Source organism: Macaca fascicularis, chromosome 12 (genome assembly GCF_037993035.2).
Source record: "Macaca fascicularis isolate 582-1 chromosome 12, T2T-MFA8v1.1".
In the NCBI taxonomy this organism is placed as follows: domain Eukaryota; kingdom Metazoa; phylum Chordata; class Mammalia; order Primates; family Cercopithecidae; genus Macaca; species Macaca fascicularis.
Window position 1 is genome coordinate 22286135 of NC_088386.1, and position 16185 is coordinate 22302319.

A 16185-nucleotide genomic window follows, 5' to 3' on the forward strand; every position below is an offset into this window, starting at 1 on the left:
GAAGTTAATTTTTCTCAACTAACAAGAGATCTGAAGAGAGTGAGAGTTGGCAGGTTTAGTGGTTCATCACGTCAATGCTGAATTCTCTGCAGTTCCCTTGCCATTTGCTCAAGAGCTGAAGATGGGGGCTGAAGTTCTAGCCGTGGTAGCTGCATCAACTTCAAGAGGAAGGCAGAAAGACAGCATCTGCAGACTTGTCTCTCTTCCATTGATCAGAACTCTGTCATAGGACCAGTCCTAGCTGCAAGTGAGGCTGTGAAATGAACATTTAGCTTTTACACCTTTACTGTACAGCGGACAAGAGGCCTGAAATTGGTGCTGGCTCTATTGAACTACAATATCTGCCACATGGACAATGCTGCATTTGATACCCTTCTTGCTAAATATTTATGTATAGTCTGGATTTGTAGAATTATCACAGGATAAATTCTAGACATGATTCTTTATTTATTTATTTATTTATTATTTTTTGAGACAGAGTCTCACTGTTGCCCTGGCTGGAATGCAGTGGCACCATTTCAGCTCACTGCAATCTCCGCCTCCTGGGTTCAAGCGATTCTCCTACCTCAGCCTCCCAAGTATCTGAAATCACAGGTGCCCACCATCACGCCTGGCTGATTTTTGTATTTTTAGTAGAGAGGGATTTCACCATATTGGCCGAGCTAGTCTTGAATTCCTGACTTCAAGTGACCCACCTATCTCAGCTTTCCAAAGTGCTGGGATTAGAGGCGTGAGCCACTGCACCCAGCCCTAGACATGAATTTGTGGGTCAAAAGATGTATAACATTAAAAAAAAAAGCTTTAAAGAATTACTTTTGAACTGTGTTGATAGCAATAGTGAATCATGGTTTTTATTGAATGTCCAACAAACTTGACTTTGTGGATATAATCAAATATAACTTCATTGTTATTTCTCACTGCCTTTTTAAATTTCACTGGGTATGCTGGGGTGGGGAGTAAATTTCTCTTGCCTATGATAAAAATTTGGGCAGGTCTGTGGCTTTTCTGCTCACTCTTAGGCAGCAAACCAATAGTTATACTAATTGCAACCACAATTCAGAAAGTAGAATCTCCAGACCTCAACAGTAATCAAATCTCTGAATATAATTAGCATGAGATTTTGTGCCTCCTGCGGCTGGACCCCCACTGTGGCTGACCCTTTGCAAGAGCAGAGCCATGTCCTTCTTGCTTCTCTGCTCTTGTCTCTATACTGGATAACTGCTGTTCCCAATCACTGGAGGGGGAGGAGAGGGAGGAGGCACAGCAAATCTCCTTGCTGAACTGCCATCTTTGTCACACTCCCAGGCCTGGCAGATATTTTGAGCTGACTCTCACTCCCACGGATGTGAAGATGGGGGCTGCAGTTCTAGCCATTGCAGCTGCATCAACTTTGAAAAGTTATTTTGTTGATTCATTGAGACAGAGTCTCGCTCTGTCGCCAAGCTGGAGTGTAGTACCTTGATCTCAGCTCACTGTAACGTCCGCCTCCCTGGTTCAAGTGATTCTCCTGCCTCAGCCTCCTGAGTAGCTGGGACTATTGGCATGCACCACCACACCGGGCTAATTTTTGTGTTTTTAGTATAGACAGGGTTTCACCATGTTGGCCAGGCTGGTCTTGAACTCCTGACCTGGAGTTTTCTGGAAACCCCTCTGCCTGGGAAGCCCACTGACACTCCCTTGATGCAAGCTGTGCAATTCCTTCCCGCTATGCTGCCCTCTTTCCTGTTCTCTGAAATTCCTCCACACAGCATCTCACACTCTCCACACACTCCTGGGCAGCCTTCGGGCAGGATTTAAAATGGCTCCAGGCTAGCTTTCCCTCAGGGTCTGCATCCTGTCCCGGTAAACCCTGGAGGTTCAGGCCAAGCCCAGCTGTGTGCTCTCTCTGGTTGCCACATGCCAAATGCAGCGGCTGCCTGCTCAGTTTTCTGTCCAGGGCACAGTGTTTCCTCACTACAGGGATGCTCTTCATGGTCTTTGAATCGATCAACAGAAGCACCTTCTCCAAAAAGCAAGTCCTGCTGCCTCTGCATGGAAGGGTTAGGGTGGGACTCCCAGCATCGTGATAGTTCTCTTCCAAGCAATTGCTTCACACATTTCCCCCTTCTCCTCTCTCAAAATTTTATATTCCCAAAGCAAGTAAAGGGTAAGGGTAAGGGGCTCAAGAGTTACAAAACTGGTTCTCAACCATTTCCTGTAAATTCTGTATTGGAGGCTGCTCCATACTCACTTTGCTATCAGATATCTATGATATTGGCATTTTGGTTGGAGCAAGCAGGAGGAATTTCAGAGTAGCGTCTTCTTCCAGTGGAATGCAAGGCTGTAGAGATGAGGACCCCCTCCTAGAGATGGAATGCTTGTGTCCACCCAAGCTCATGTGTTGAAACCTAGTCCTCAATGGGATGGTGTTAAGTGGTGAGGCTGGTAGGAGGTGTTTAGGTCATAAGTGCAGAGCCCTCATGAATGCAATGACTGCCCTTATCAAAGAGACCCAAAGTGTTCCCTTGTCCACCACATGGGGACACAATAAGAAGACAGTCATCCAGAAACGGGCATGGTCTTTCGCCAGACACTGAATCTGGTGGTGCCTTGAACTTGGACTTCTCAGCCTCTAGAACTGTAAGAAATAAATGTTTGTTGTTCATAAGGCACCCAACCTTTTTTTTTTTTTTTTCTTTTTTTTTTTTTTTTTGAGCTGGAGTCTTCCTCTGTCACCCAGACTGACGTGTAGTGGCACAATCTCGGCTCACTGCAAGCTCTGCCTCCTGGGTTCACGCCATTCTCCTGCCTCAGCCTCCCGAGTAGCTGGGACTACTGTGCCGGCCACCACGCCCGGCTAATTTTTTTTGTATTTTTAGTGGAGACGAGGTTTCACCGTGTTAACCAGGATGGTCTCGATCTCCTGACCTTGTGATCCGCCTGCCTCGGTCTACCAAAGTGCTGGGATTACAGGTGTGAGCCGCCGCACTGGCGCACCCATTCTTTTGGTATTCTATTATAGCAGCCTGAACGAAGCAAGATAACTGCCCCGCCCCCCGGCTCCCTTCAAGGCTTCTCTAAAGCTCAGACCAAAAAGGTTCCCACTCTCCCTGGAATCGAAAAAATAAAAAGCCAGCAATTGTCCTGGCGTAATAAGTATGTGTAATGATTTACATAATCCAAATGGCCGTGAGAACTGGAAACCAGCTCGTACAAGAGGTTAGGCAAATCCTTGCTAAGGAGGATAATGCTGCAAACTGTCATTGTCTATTTAAACGTCACGGGAAGTGCCTTATGGAAGAGGCAGCTGGAATTACTATGTTCTTTCAGGGAATGGAGCGTGATGGCTTCTCACACGTATGGTTGTCCAAATGCAAATACAGTGGCTGTCTGCATAGCCTGGTGTTGGAGGGTGTGCTGAAAGCCCAGGAGTGGATTTCTGCATCATAAAGGAAGGTGTGATTTGGCCAGATCAGTGGCCCTGCCTTATGGCAGTTCAGCAGCTCCTGCCAAGTTTCTACTGTTGAGTTTGGGGAGCTTGCTCCACCTTGGACAGAATGCTGCCTGCAGGACTCTGACGGGCTTTCTGCCAGAAACCTGGAGCAAGGGGCTGCCGTTGGGCTAGAGGGCTGAAGTGGTCTCTCTGCATGCGAGCGCATATCCTGTTCCCTTCCCAGGAATCCTGATGTGTTCTCCCTCTATCCACACAGCCTAACCATTTTCCAGGTCTTCGGCTCAATTCCCCCTCCTCCATTAAGCCCTCCTTGATCACTGCCTGGAAGCCCTCTCCCCTTGAGGTCACACAGCAGCATTGCTACTTCCTTTCGTTGTTGCTGTGGCCCTTGAGTAAGGGCATCTCTGCTGTTACCTTATGCGCCTTCTGGGAGGAGCTGAAGGTACCCATGTGATAGGTAAGAGCCCTGGGGGCCTCTGATCAGAAATCAATTGGAAGCTGGGCCCTCTGCTGTGGGATTCAGTTTGTTAGATATTTGAGCCCTACCCAGCTTGAAGTTTACAGATTGATTCTTTCTTTCATTCTCTCTCTCTCTCTTTCATTCTCTCTCTCTCTCTTTCATTCTCTCTCTCTCTCTTTCTTTCTTTCTTCTTTTAACCTGCAGCAGGTGTTAACTGAGCACAAACTGTGTGCTGGGCTCAGGGATAGGCCCTGAGACACATTAGGAAGAATGATAGTACTTGTTCCTCCAAGAACCCAGTGTTGAGGGAATCCTGCAAGATGTATGTGAAATGAAGTAGAGAATTTCATCCATTCCATTCTAGGGGGCACTTTCTGGCAAGATGAGAATTCAGAGGCTTGCACTGGGCTGTCCTTCCCTAAGAGGTGAGGCCAGGAAATTCTCTCATCAGAAGCAAGGGTGCTGGAGCAGAGAGGCTAGTGTGCATGGGAGAGAATAGTATAGCAGGGAGGGAGGATCAGAGAAGGAGAGATTTTTGGCAGGTGCTGTGGGTGGGAAGCTTTGAGGAGAGGAACAGATATCCAAAGAGGATTTTTATGAGGGTTTTCTGTGGATTGTGTGGTATAATCCCCAGTTTCCCCAGGCAGTGTCCTTTAAGGAAAATGTGGTAGATTTGGGGACTTGCAAGTCCAGGCTGGGCTCAGAGAGCTTCACAGTGGTGACGGGTGGTGAGGTTGATCAGATGACCCTGGGCTGCTCACCTCTGTGCTGGTTTCTGTATTGCAGCCTGTATTTCCAGTATTACCCTTTGGTTAAAATGTGCTTTTAGCAAAATTTATGCATCCTCAATGATTTTATTTCACGATTTAATCTTTTTAATATGTTCCATTAGCTAATATTATTTACTTTTGCCTTTTTATCTGTAGTTTTTATTGTATTATTTGTCTTTTATGATGTGATCTTAGTGTTTATTTTATCTTGGCTCTCTTACAGCTCTAACATTTTAAGTGCACTGTTCAACTCATCAAATTTATTTTCCAGCATTTTTTGATTTTATTGGTTTTCATTCCAGCGTGTTTTAAGCTAATGTTTACTTACAGCTTTTTACTTTTTACTCCTTTTCAAAACTGTTTTTATCCTTTTAGCTTATTTCATCTTGTTACGTCACAGAGAGCTGTGCTGATGTCTTGCCTCTTGGTCCTACCTATTTATTCTTCCACAGTCCCTGGCAAAGCAGGTGGCCCTAAATCTTGACAGAGAGAGTGACTGAATGCATGATTCATTCATGTTGAGTCAGTCACTGAGTTCTGGCCATTTCACCTTCTGAGCATTTTAGCTCCGTCCCTTCATCCGCTCTGCCACTGGGTTGGTACAGGCACCACCATTCCTCACCTGTGGCCCTGCTGAGGCCCCCTAATGGCTCCTATCTTCTGTCTTCTTTCTCCCAATTTAGTCTCCATCCTGCAGCACAGTGATAGTTTTTAAATGTGGAAAAAATACCCAAATACTCTCCCATTCGTTTTTGGCTACTAAATTAGGATATTTAACATTGAAAAAAAAAGTATGAATTGAATAGAACTTCTTCAGTTCTTTTTTTAAAAATAATTCATGCGATTAAAAATACATCTACTATGAAAAATTTAAACTTACACAAAAATAGAGTGAATAATATCATGAACCCTCACATACCCATCACTTGTCTTCATTATCAACAGTTCATCATTTTTAAAAAATCAGTCTCCCTTTTGGTTTTTATATTTTGCCTGAGTAGCATGTTTTTATATTTTGCAATACCCAGACATCATGTCATTTCAGTGCCATCGTTCTTAAACACAAACCTGAACTTGGCACTGGCCTGCCTAAAACCTCTCAATGTCCCTCCAAAGCCACCAGATCAGGTATCAACACCATCGCCTGCACCTACCAACCCTGGCTTCACAGCAGCCTGGTCTACCTCTTCTTATGTCTCCCACACCCAGGCCACGGAACCTTTGCTTCTCAAACTGCCATCCCCTCTCTGTCTGCAGCCTTTGCGCTTGTGGATATCTTTGCCTGGAGTGTCCTATCTCTCCCATCCCTTTCCACCCCTGTGCATTTAGATCTGGGCATCGAGGCCCTGGGCTCAGGGGAGCCACCCTGACACCCCTTCTCTGACTCCTCTCCCTCCTTCCTAGTCCCCCTATAACACCCTGGACTCTCCTGCCATAGAACTTATTATGCTTTTGCAGTTATTTGTTTACATATTTATTTCCCATCTAGGCTCTGAACTCCGTGAGGGCAGGATGTTCATTTCTCCCCAACTTTTAATTATGGGAAATAATAAATGGAGGGGCAGCTGATAGTATCCTCAGGGTTGTTCTGGCTGCCGGGGATTGGGATGCTCCAGTTTCGCTTTGTTACTCATTCACTGCGCATCTAACCATTCATTGTCATTCACATATCACCATTCACTGTGCCAAGCTCGGACAAGTTTGGTGAGAAGGGAGGGTGAGCCTGATGCATCCTTGGGTATGCATCCCTGCTTTCCTGCCAGGTAGGGGACTTTCTGAGGCGTGAGAGGCCTCTGCAGACCCCAGTATGTGGGGCTTCCCTGCGCCAGTGCCTTGTCCTGGAACCTGGGAATTGGGGTGCATGGGTGGGGTCTGCACATGCAGGAGGTGACGGGCAGAGACACAGCCTGGCTCTTCCTACAAGATGTTCAGGGCTGGCCTCTGGAAGTCAGTCGGCAAGTCTGACAAATAGCTCGTGGGTCTCTGTGGAATTGCTTTTTGTTAGAGGCATAATCGTTGGACCACTTTGCTGTTTTAGCCTTTGTGTAAGAACAGAGCATGTTCCTTCAGCGGGGCTGCATCTTATCCATTCGCCCTGCACATATTTATATCTGGATGGATTCGGCGAGGCCAGTAAATGGTCTCTCTGCTTTTCCAAGATGGGGCAGATTTTTACACCCACATATAATCTCTTTTCTGAGAATATTGTCCGAAAACTAGGTCATCTATTATAAAGAAAATTAGACAGTAATTAAATTTAGCTGGAAGTTACAGTATTGGTGGTTTCATTTTAGAGAGAGTGTGCTTCCCTAATTACTTTATTGCTACAGTTACACTGGTTGGTTTTTATTTTTGGGGGGGTCATGGGGTGGTGTTGGCAAAGGTTGTATTTAGTGAGTTAGATGATGAATTCTGGACTTGAATTTTTAGTTGGCAGAGTCCCACGTCCACGGGCAAGTTTTCTTTGCTCTGTGCCCTTTTCAGGTCTGCCTGTCAGAAGTCAGCTCTACTCCCTGTGCAGTCATTCAGCTCAGCCTCCTCGGGATATCTTTTGACAAGAGAGCCATATAGACGAGACTAGGCTAGCGAGAGGCAGCTGATTTCAGTGGGTTTTCCTGTATGCGGTTCCTGGTTCCAGCTGGATGGGACCTAAATGATCTCACACTGTATCCCTCCCTTCTCGTTTTCCGATTAGAAAGGGCACAAAGACAGAAGCCCGGCAGAAGGTCAACTTGCTAGTGGAGCGTCAGAGGTCCTGGGAGAGCCCAGGTCAGATGATGCCCCCTTCAGTGACCTGTCATTTGCCACGTCTGATGGGTGGCCCTGAGGTCAGGGAAGCTGGGAAGAGTTGGCCCCAGCTGGGATTTGGCGTCATCATGCCCACAGGACATGCTGAGTGACAGGACAACCTTGGAACCAGGCTAGCAGGCCCTTGGTACGTGGGTTACATGACCTCTTCACTTTCTCTTAGTGCTGAGATTCACATAGATCACCTGACCCCAGAAAGCAGGCCCAAAGTGCTCATGGCTCACCACTTGCTCTCCTCCTTGCCCCTCACCGTGAATGTCTTTGACATGAGGCTAGCTGCCTCTCCCTCCTTCTGCTTAAACATTCCAGAGAATCATCCAAGTAAAGACCATTAAAGTTCCCAGAGGTGACCATTCACCGTCTCCTGTAGCTTCTTCGCTGGGTACTATTATCGTTAGTGTTGGTGAGGAAAGCCTACCATGAAACTTGTTGCTATGTTCCTTAAAAAAAAAAAAAAAAAAAGTAATTTATTTCTTCTGAAAGCCCACAAGTATGATCCAGTGTACTGCTTCCTAATAAGTACTTTTCATGCTGGCTAACTCTTTCTTAATTAGGTGGTGCAGGAAGTAAGCAGCCAACCTGGTGAAGCTGTGCTTGTGTCTTTGTGTGGATGTCACCTGTTCACTGAAGCTGGAGGCTGGCTTTGGATTGAATCCTTGCCCAGCAAGGAGGACACCAGGGCTGTGCCTCAAAGTCCCATCTCGGTGTGGTTCATGTGAGGTCCTTGTAAAGCTCACAGTTTAGGAGAAAATAATAAACAGCGGAATAAGAGCTCAGCTCAGGAGATTTCTTAAAGAGCAAAGAAGGATCCCACAGAGCACATTTTAGCTGGTTAATAAGGAAGCTAGGTACAAAAGGTCCGTATATAACCTGTTCCCACACTATATCAATATATAATTACCACATATTTTCCAATCTGCTCCTGGGAAATGTGGCAGGTAAAATAGATTGAGAAGAAAATAATGGTGCTTGCTGCACAATTTACTAGATTGATATCTGTTAATAGTTGAGCAGGCTCCTTGTAGGATGAATAGAAAGCCCCGAATGCTCCAGTTCAGTCGAAACAAAGTGACTGTTTAAGCTCTTTGTTCTTTTAAATAGCTGGTGTGCACTCGCCTGCATAGGGAGAGCAGAGCATGTACATTTATTAAGACTTCCCTGTCTTAGGGGTGGCAGGTCTTGCTAGACTTGATCAGGCTACGGGAAGCCCTGTGTGCTGTGTGGAAAATGACCCCCTTTCCATTCCCCGCCCTGCCCTCCCACCCCAGGGACAGGAAATGGAGACTTTCCCCATTGGGCCGGTGGATGGAGGCCTTGGCAGGGATCTGTGGCGCTCGAATTAGTCTTGCAGGTTAACTACGACCAGACCAAAACAGTTTGGAATCTCCATTTTGCCCCCCTCTTTCTTCTTCTTTCTTATTAAGGAATACAAACAAGAATATTTGGAAAGCCGAACTGCAGCCCTCTAGATCCCTACTACTTTTTTTTTGTTTGCGTATTACCTTTTGGTTTTTGTTCTTATGAAAATAATAATATAAAGATATGTTTTTATACTTACAGTTAATGTACACATGATTTTTGGAATTCTAATCTCTTTCTGCCAGATAATGTATCAAATTTCCCCAATGTTTTACCCAGATTTTACACTAGTAATTTTAAATTAAGACAGCCTAACATTTCATCATGACCGGAGGTCCCCAACTCCTGGGCCACGAACGGGTACAGGTCTGTGGCCTGTTAGGAACTAGGCCATACAGCAGGAGGTGAGCAGCAGATGAGTGAAAGAAGCGTCATCTGTATTTACAGCCACTCCCTATTGCTCACATTAGTGCCTGAGCTCCGCCTCTTTTCAGATCACTGATGGCATGAGATTCTCATAGGAACATAAACCTTATTGTGAACTGTGCATATGAAGGATCTAGGTTGCATGCTCCTTATAAGAATCTAATGCCTGATGATCTGTCACTGTCTCCCATCACCCCTAGATGTGACCATCTAGATGGAGGAAAACAAGCTCAGGGCTGTCGTTGACTACATGATGGTGAGTTGTATAATTATTTCATTATATATTACAATGTAATAATAATAGAAATAAAGTGTACAATAAATGCAGTGTGCTTGAATCATCCCAAACCATCACCCCCACCCCCAGTCCATGGAAAAACTGTCTTCCATGAAACTGGTCTCTGGTGCCAAAAAGGTTGGGGCCACTAATCATGATGATATATAAGAATTTAGCCAGGTGCGATGGCTCATGCCTGTAATCCCAGCACTTTGGGAGGCCAAGGTAGGTGGATCACCTGAGGTCAGGAGTTCGAGACCAGCCTGGCCAACATGGTAACACCTCATCTCTACCAAAAATAAAAAAATTAGTCAGTGGTGGTGGGCGCCTGTAATCCCAGCTACTTGGGAGGCTGAGGCAGGAGAATTGCTTGAACCCAGGAGGCAGAGGTTGCAGTGGGCCGAGATCGTGCCACTGCACTCCAACCTGGGTGACAAAAGCGAAACTCCATCTCAAAAAAAAAAAAAAAAAAAAAGAATTTAAATAAAGACGTTTCCATGAGATGCCCAGCGTAGTGACTGTCATTTATTTATTAATTCCTTTGTTTAATAATTCACTGGATAAACATTTTCCTAAACATCCATTCTGTGCTAGGCATTGGGGAGAAGGAGGTACATAAGGCATGGTCTTTGCCTTTTTGTTTGTTTGTTTTTTTGTTTTTGAGATGGAGTTTCACTTTTTTGCCCAGGCTGGAGTGCAGTGGTGTGATCTCAGCTCACTGCAACCTCCACACCCCCATCCGCCTCCCACCCACCCACACCCCCGATTCAAGCAATTCTCCTGCCTTAGCCTCCTGAGTAGCTGGGATTTTAAACACCCACCACCATGCCTGGCTAATTTTTGTATTTTTAGTAGAGACAGGGTTTTGCCATGATGTCCAGGCTGGTTTTGAACTCCTGACCCCAGGTGATCCACCTGCCTCAGCCTCCCAAAAGGCTAGGATTACAGGCATGAGCCAATGCACCTGGCCTGGTCCTTGCCTTTAAAGAGTTCTCTGGCTAGTGACACACAAGCATAGGATGGCCATCCCGGCAGGTATGCTAGAGGACAGCACTGTGTGCTCTCAGGCTGCAGGTCAGTGGTTTAAAGGGTGGAGGAATGATCTCACTTGAAGTAATTAGCGAAGGTCTTGGGGGCTGTGTTTGAGCTGGGCTTTGGTAGGTAAGTGAGATTCAGCAGATACAGGTGGGGGCAGCAAGAGAGGAAAACATGAAACAGCATGGCTCACTCTGACTTGGGTGACTAGCTGCAATGTTGTCTGGACTGGGACACTCTTGAGGGGAAAGGGCAGTGCCAATAATAACACAGGACTCTGGGTGTATACTGAGCCTGCTCCTGGCAAGTAGGCTTTGTGGATATTCTTAGTGGAATCCTCCTGCCAGAACCACCGGTGTATTAGAGCCTGGGGGTGGGTGGGAGTGTCAGAGAAACCTGGAGAATCTGCATTTTAACAAGCATACCAGGTGATTCTGAGGCAGACAGTTCATGGACTATATGTGTCTCTGTGTGAACACACACACACACACACACACACACACACAGTGTTAAATTAGAAGCTCATTTAAGTTTACTTTTAAAACTTTTCACTGTGAAAATCTTTCAAAAGACATAAAAAGAGAGCAGAATCAAGACCCCATAACTGCTCATCCAGCTTCAGCAATTAGCAACACATTTTCCTAATCTTGTTCATCTGCTTATCCTGGTACTCTTTTTTTTTAAATGCTAGACTATTTTAAAGCAATTTTTAGACATGATTTTACCCATATCCAGTATAGACTGTGTTTTTTTTTTTTTTTCTTTGAGACAGAGTTTTGCTCTGTCTCTGTCGCCCAGGCTGGAGTGCAGTGGTGCGACCTCGGCTCACTGCATCCTCCACCTCAGGTTAAAGTGGGTCTCCTGAGTAGCTGGGATTACAGGCGCATGCCACCATGCCCAGCTAATTTTTGTGTTTTTAGTAGAGATGGGCTTTCACCATGTTGGCCAGGCTGGTCTCGAACTCCTGACCTCAAGTGATCTGCCTGCCTCGGCTTCCCAAAGTGCTGGAATTACAGATGTCAATATAGACTTTTTTTTTTTTTTTTTTTTTTTTTTAACATAATCACTATTTATCACACCTAACAAAATTAACAGTGATTCTTCAAACCCTCCAATTCCCCATCATTGTTCAAATTCCCCTAATTGTCTCAAATGTCTCTTTGGGGTTGGTTTTTTAAGATCTGAAAAATATGCACACGCTGAATTTGGTTGTTAAAGTTCTTAAGTCTCTTTTAAGAAACTTTTTCTCCCCTGTGCTGTTTATTGAAGAAATGGATCATGTGTCCTGTACTGTTTCACGGATCCCACTGGTCTGATCTTTCTTGTTTAGGTTATTAGCTCTATTTTGGAGGATTCTCTGGTGGCTTTGGGTAGTCCCTTGCACAGGCTCCTAACTATCATGAGCGAGGACATCAGCCAGGTGGTGAACATGATTCTAAGAAAACAAATGGTTTTTTTTTTTTTTTTTTTTTGAGACGGAGTCTCGCTCTGTCGCCCAGGCGGGAGTGCAGTGGCCGGATCTCAGCTCACTGCAAGCTCCGCCTCCCGGGTTTACGCCATTCTCCTGCCTCAGCCTCCCGAGTAACTGGGATTACAGGCGCCCGCCACCTCACCCGGCTAGTTTTTTGTATTTTTTTTAGTAGAGACGGGGTTTCACCGTGTTCGCCAGGATGGTCTCGATCTCCTGACCTCGTGATCCACCCGCCTCGGCCTCCCAAAGTGCTGGGATTACAGGCTTGAGCCACCGTGCCCGGCCAACAAATGGTTTTAATAAGTGACAGTCATGCTACAGATTCAGTGATGTGAAAGAGGGTTCTTGCTTTCAAGGAGTGAGAAATCTAACCGGGGCAGCAAAAGTGCAGTCAAAAATTCTGGATGCTGAGTCTTACACACCCAGGTGGGGAGCAGGTGGGTATCTGGGAATGTATATCATTTTTCCACCTTTATATGCTTTTTACTGTTTGATTCTGTCATGACTTTTTAAACCATGATAAATATGTAAACAATTCAGAGCTGAATAATTGCAGTGTTGACAATTTGCCTCTAGCCTCTTTTAATCTCAACTTTGGGAGGTCATCAATATCAATAACTTGGTGTATATCTGTCCACATCCTTGATCTGAATCTTGTAAGCAGAGAGGGCCTTCTCCAGGTGGCCAAGGCAGCCAAGGGCCTTTCTTGGGAGGAGGTTTCTAGGTAAGGAGGATTCCCTTCCCCCTGGAGCACTGGGGACCCCCTGAAGGATGAGCTAGAGAGAAGCGTGCTTGGATTTATGCTAGGACTTACATGGCCACAGCGTGGTCCAGGGAGACAAAGAGCCCAGGATCCAGGCTGACAGCTGTGGGAATGGAGAGAGGGACACACATGGCAAAGGGGGTTAGGAGTATCTTTTTCTCAGAGATACTGTCTTCCCCACTATGAGGAAAATGGCATTTGCTGGCCTCCACTTCCACTTCACCCACTACTAACCAAGTGTGTCCATTATGTTTGCTCATGCAGCCCTCAGATGGGCTGGCAGCAGCTGCTTACAAGCATGGCTCTCAGCAGGGTTCTGCAGTGGAGGCTGAACCCAGCAGGATGCATGGCCATGAACTCCTGACTAATGAGCACGGGAGGGGAGCAGCAGCCTGTGTGTGCTCTTCCTGCCTAGATACCATGAAGAGTGATGGCTGGGAGGACCCAGGTTCCTTGGGATGCTGCAAGAGCTGTGAATAGCAGCACTGGGGATAAAAGCATAAGCTTTGGAGTTGGAAATAATCTGAATTCAAACCCTGGCTTTACCAACTATGTGATCCTGAACGTGACTAAACTCTCCTGATCTCCAGGTTTTGCATCTGTGAAGTGAGATTGGTGAGACCTGCCTTATTGGGCCCCTGGGATAATGAAATGAGAGTATACACACAAAGCACTTGGCATGGTAGATGGCACATGGTGAGCGAGGTGGTTCTTGTTATATTGAGACATTAATTTATGCAGTCCTCCCAAAGTGGTGAAACAGGATGGCTCTGGGGCAAGTCTGCTGAGTTGTTGAAGGCAAGTGGGCAGCTAGGCATGGTTCCTGACTAATGCTACCCCTCTGAGCTTCTTTATCATGTTGTGGCCATCCTTTCTTACCGCCCAGGCTGGCTGTGGCTCTGCGTTTTACTTTCTGCCCCTGCCGTGCAATCTTTGATGTGTGCTTTAATGAGATTTCACCCAGGCAGGGCCTGGCTGAGAGGTTTGCATTTCATATTTGTCTGCCTGTCAATCCATCAGGCCCCAGAGCGATGGGCACCCACCATGTCTCATGTAGCCCTGGGCTTGCTATGATCCATGCCTCGGTGCCCAAAGGGACACTGTATTTATAGCATCATGTCTGTTTGTCTCCTGCCTTAACCTTGAAGTGGTGGCTTTAACTGATTTTTGTTAACCCTGCCTGGGGAACAAACTGCCGATTCTTACCATTCCTTTCTCCTCCTGTTCCATTTCTCTGCAAATGAAGCCTCTTTATCTCTAGGGAAGAACTTTATCATCTCCATTCACTCAAACCCTGATTGGAAACACTGCCTGTGGGGGTGGCAGGCTATCTGGAAGTAGAATATGCCAGAGATTCCTGGGTCTGTTTTTCCTGAAGCAGTTGCTTGTGTGTGGAATTGAGGAGAGGAGGAAATGCTAAATAGCCATCTTTTTCCTTGGGGTGGTGTGGTGTCAGCTTTGTTAATATTAAATCATTTTGATGCAGCTTCTTGCTTGGCATTTTTTGGAGTTCAGCATCTCTTTCTGGTTCCAGAATTCTGGATATTAAATTAGGCCCCTTGTTGGCCTTGCCCACTTAGATGCAAAGGTTTTCTGGGACAATGTTTGGAGGCTAGAATGTAGCCAAAGGGGTAGCAGGAGAGCGTGGACAGCACATTCTCTGGCTGCCCCTTTCTTATAATTACTTTTAAAACGTATTGACGTGATGGTTGTTAAGACTATGTTGAAAACATCTTTAGGAGCCGCGTGAAATAAGCAATTGAAACATCCGTGGGAAGATGGGCAGATGAAGAAAGAAGGAAGCCTCTGGGGCACAGTATATTGAAGTGCTGGTTTTCTCCACCAACGCAGGATGCAGGCATGGCTCACGCGCTCTCCCCACAGGTTTGTGCGTACCTGTTTTTGACAGTGGTCTTTATCCATGTGCTTTTGTAAGCATTAGGACACAGTAAGCTTTTCTTTTGTATTTTCTTTAACAGCAACTTGACTTACACCTGACATTTTGTATTATCCTCATGTGCTAGAGAGTATACATTCAATAGAGAAGGAGGGTGGGCACAGGAGGTGGGAGGGGTGGGAGATACAGCTTTCAGTATTGATTGTATTCTGTGGTGATCTATGCATATGGGCCACCAAGCTTTGGGATAATTTGTTAACTAATACAATGTCTATTGATTAAGAAGAGGGTATTCAGTGTCAGCCACACACTATGATCAGAAAAAGAAACCTCTAACCCCAGCCCAAGACAATGACACTAATTTCCTCCTCTTGCCAGGTGAGCCTTCCCTTGGCCGTGGGTGGTGGTAGTTGTAGTCAATCAGTCAGGATAGGGTAGGTTATGCTGTGGTAACAAACAATTTCCAAATTTCTGTGCCTTAAAATAACGAAGGTTTATTCCTTGTACTTGTTCACACTATGTGCCTTTTGCAGGTCACAGGAGTAGCTCTGCTTTTACTGGAATTACTCAGGGCCCCAAGCTGACTGAGCAGCCACCACCTAGAAAGTTGCTGATATAGGCGCAAAAAGCCAAACTCTGTAAACTATTTAATGAGGTTTATTCTGAGCCATTGTGAGTGATCATGACCTGGGGTACAATCTCAAGAGGTCCTGAGAAAATGTGCCTGTTGTGGTCAGGTTACAGCTTGGTTTTATACATTTTAGCGAGACAGAAGTTACAGGCAATGACATAAGTCAATACATGTAAGGTATAGATAGGTTTGGCCCAGAAAGGTGAGACATCTCAAAGCAGGGTAGGTCATAGGTAGATTTAAAGGATTTTTGATTGGCAATTGATTGAAAGAGTTAAGATTTGCCTAAGCAGTTGAAATCAGTAGAAAGAAATGCTTAAGATAAGGAGGCAGGGTATGGAAGTCAAGGTTTTTGTTATGCAGACAAAGCCCCTAAGTAGCAGACTTCCAGAGAGAATAGATGGTAAATATCTCTCTTCAGACCTTACAAGGTGTCAGACTCTTAGTTAAATCCTTCCTGGATCCAGAAAAGACCTAGAAAAAGGAGGAGATTCCCCACAGATGCAAATTTCTCCCACAAGAGATGGTTTTGCAGGGCTACTTCAAAATATGTTAAAGAAATATATTTGGGGATAAAATATTTTTATTGTTTTCGAGGCTTGCTCTCATGTGATGCTATACCAGAGTCAGGTTGAAATATGGTATATTTTATTGCTATACGGAGTCTGTTTTGTCAGTCTTAGGATCTCTATTTTAACCTTAATGCTGTCAGTAGTGCCAAACTCCAAAAGGAGGGAGTATGCTGAGGTGTGTCTGACTTTCCTTTTTGCCGTGGGCAGGAATTCAGTCTTTCAGGTTTCTCTTGGTCCAGAGAGGGTCCATTCAGTCAGTTGGGGGACTCAGACTTTTATTTTT

The 16185-nt window shown here is 45.5% G+C and overlaps 1 long non-coding RNA gene across 1 annotated transcript in view; it reads left to right on the forward strand.

The window, feature by feature from the left end:
* LOC135966524 (uncharacterized) overlaps positions 1 to 16185 on the forward strand; it is a 100837-nt gene that overhangs the window by 12728 nt on the left and 71924 nt on the right. Inside the window, exon 2 of the long non-coding RNA XR_010579858.1 lies at positions 9457 to 9512. This is a non-coding gene — a long non-coding RNA (uncharacterized lncRNA). The remainder of the gene's footprint in view (positions 1 to 9456; positions 9513 to 16185) is intronic.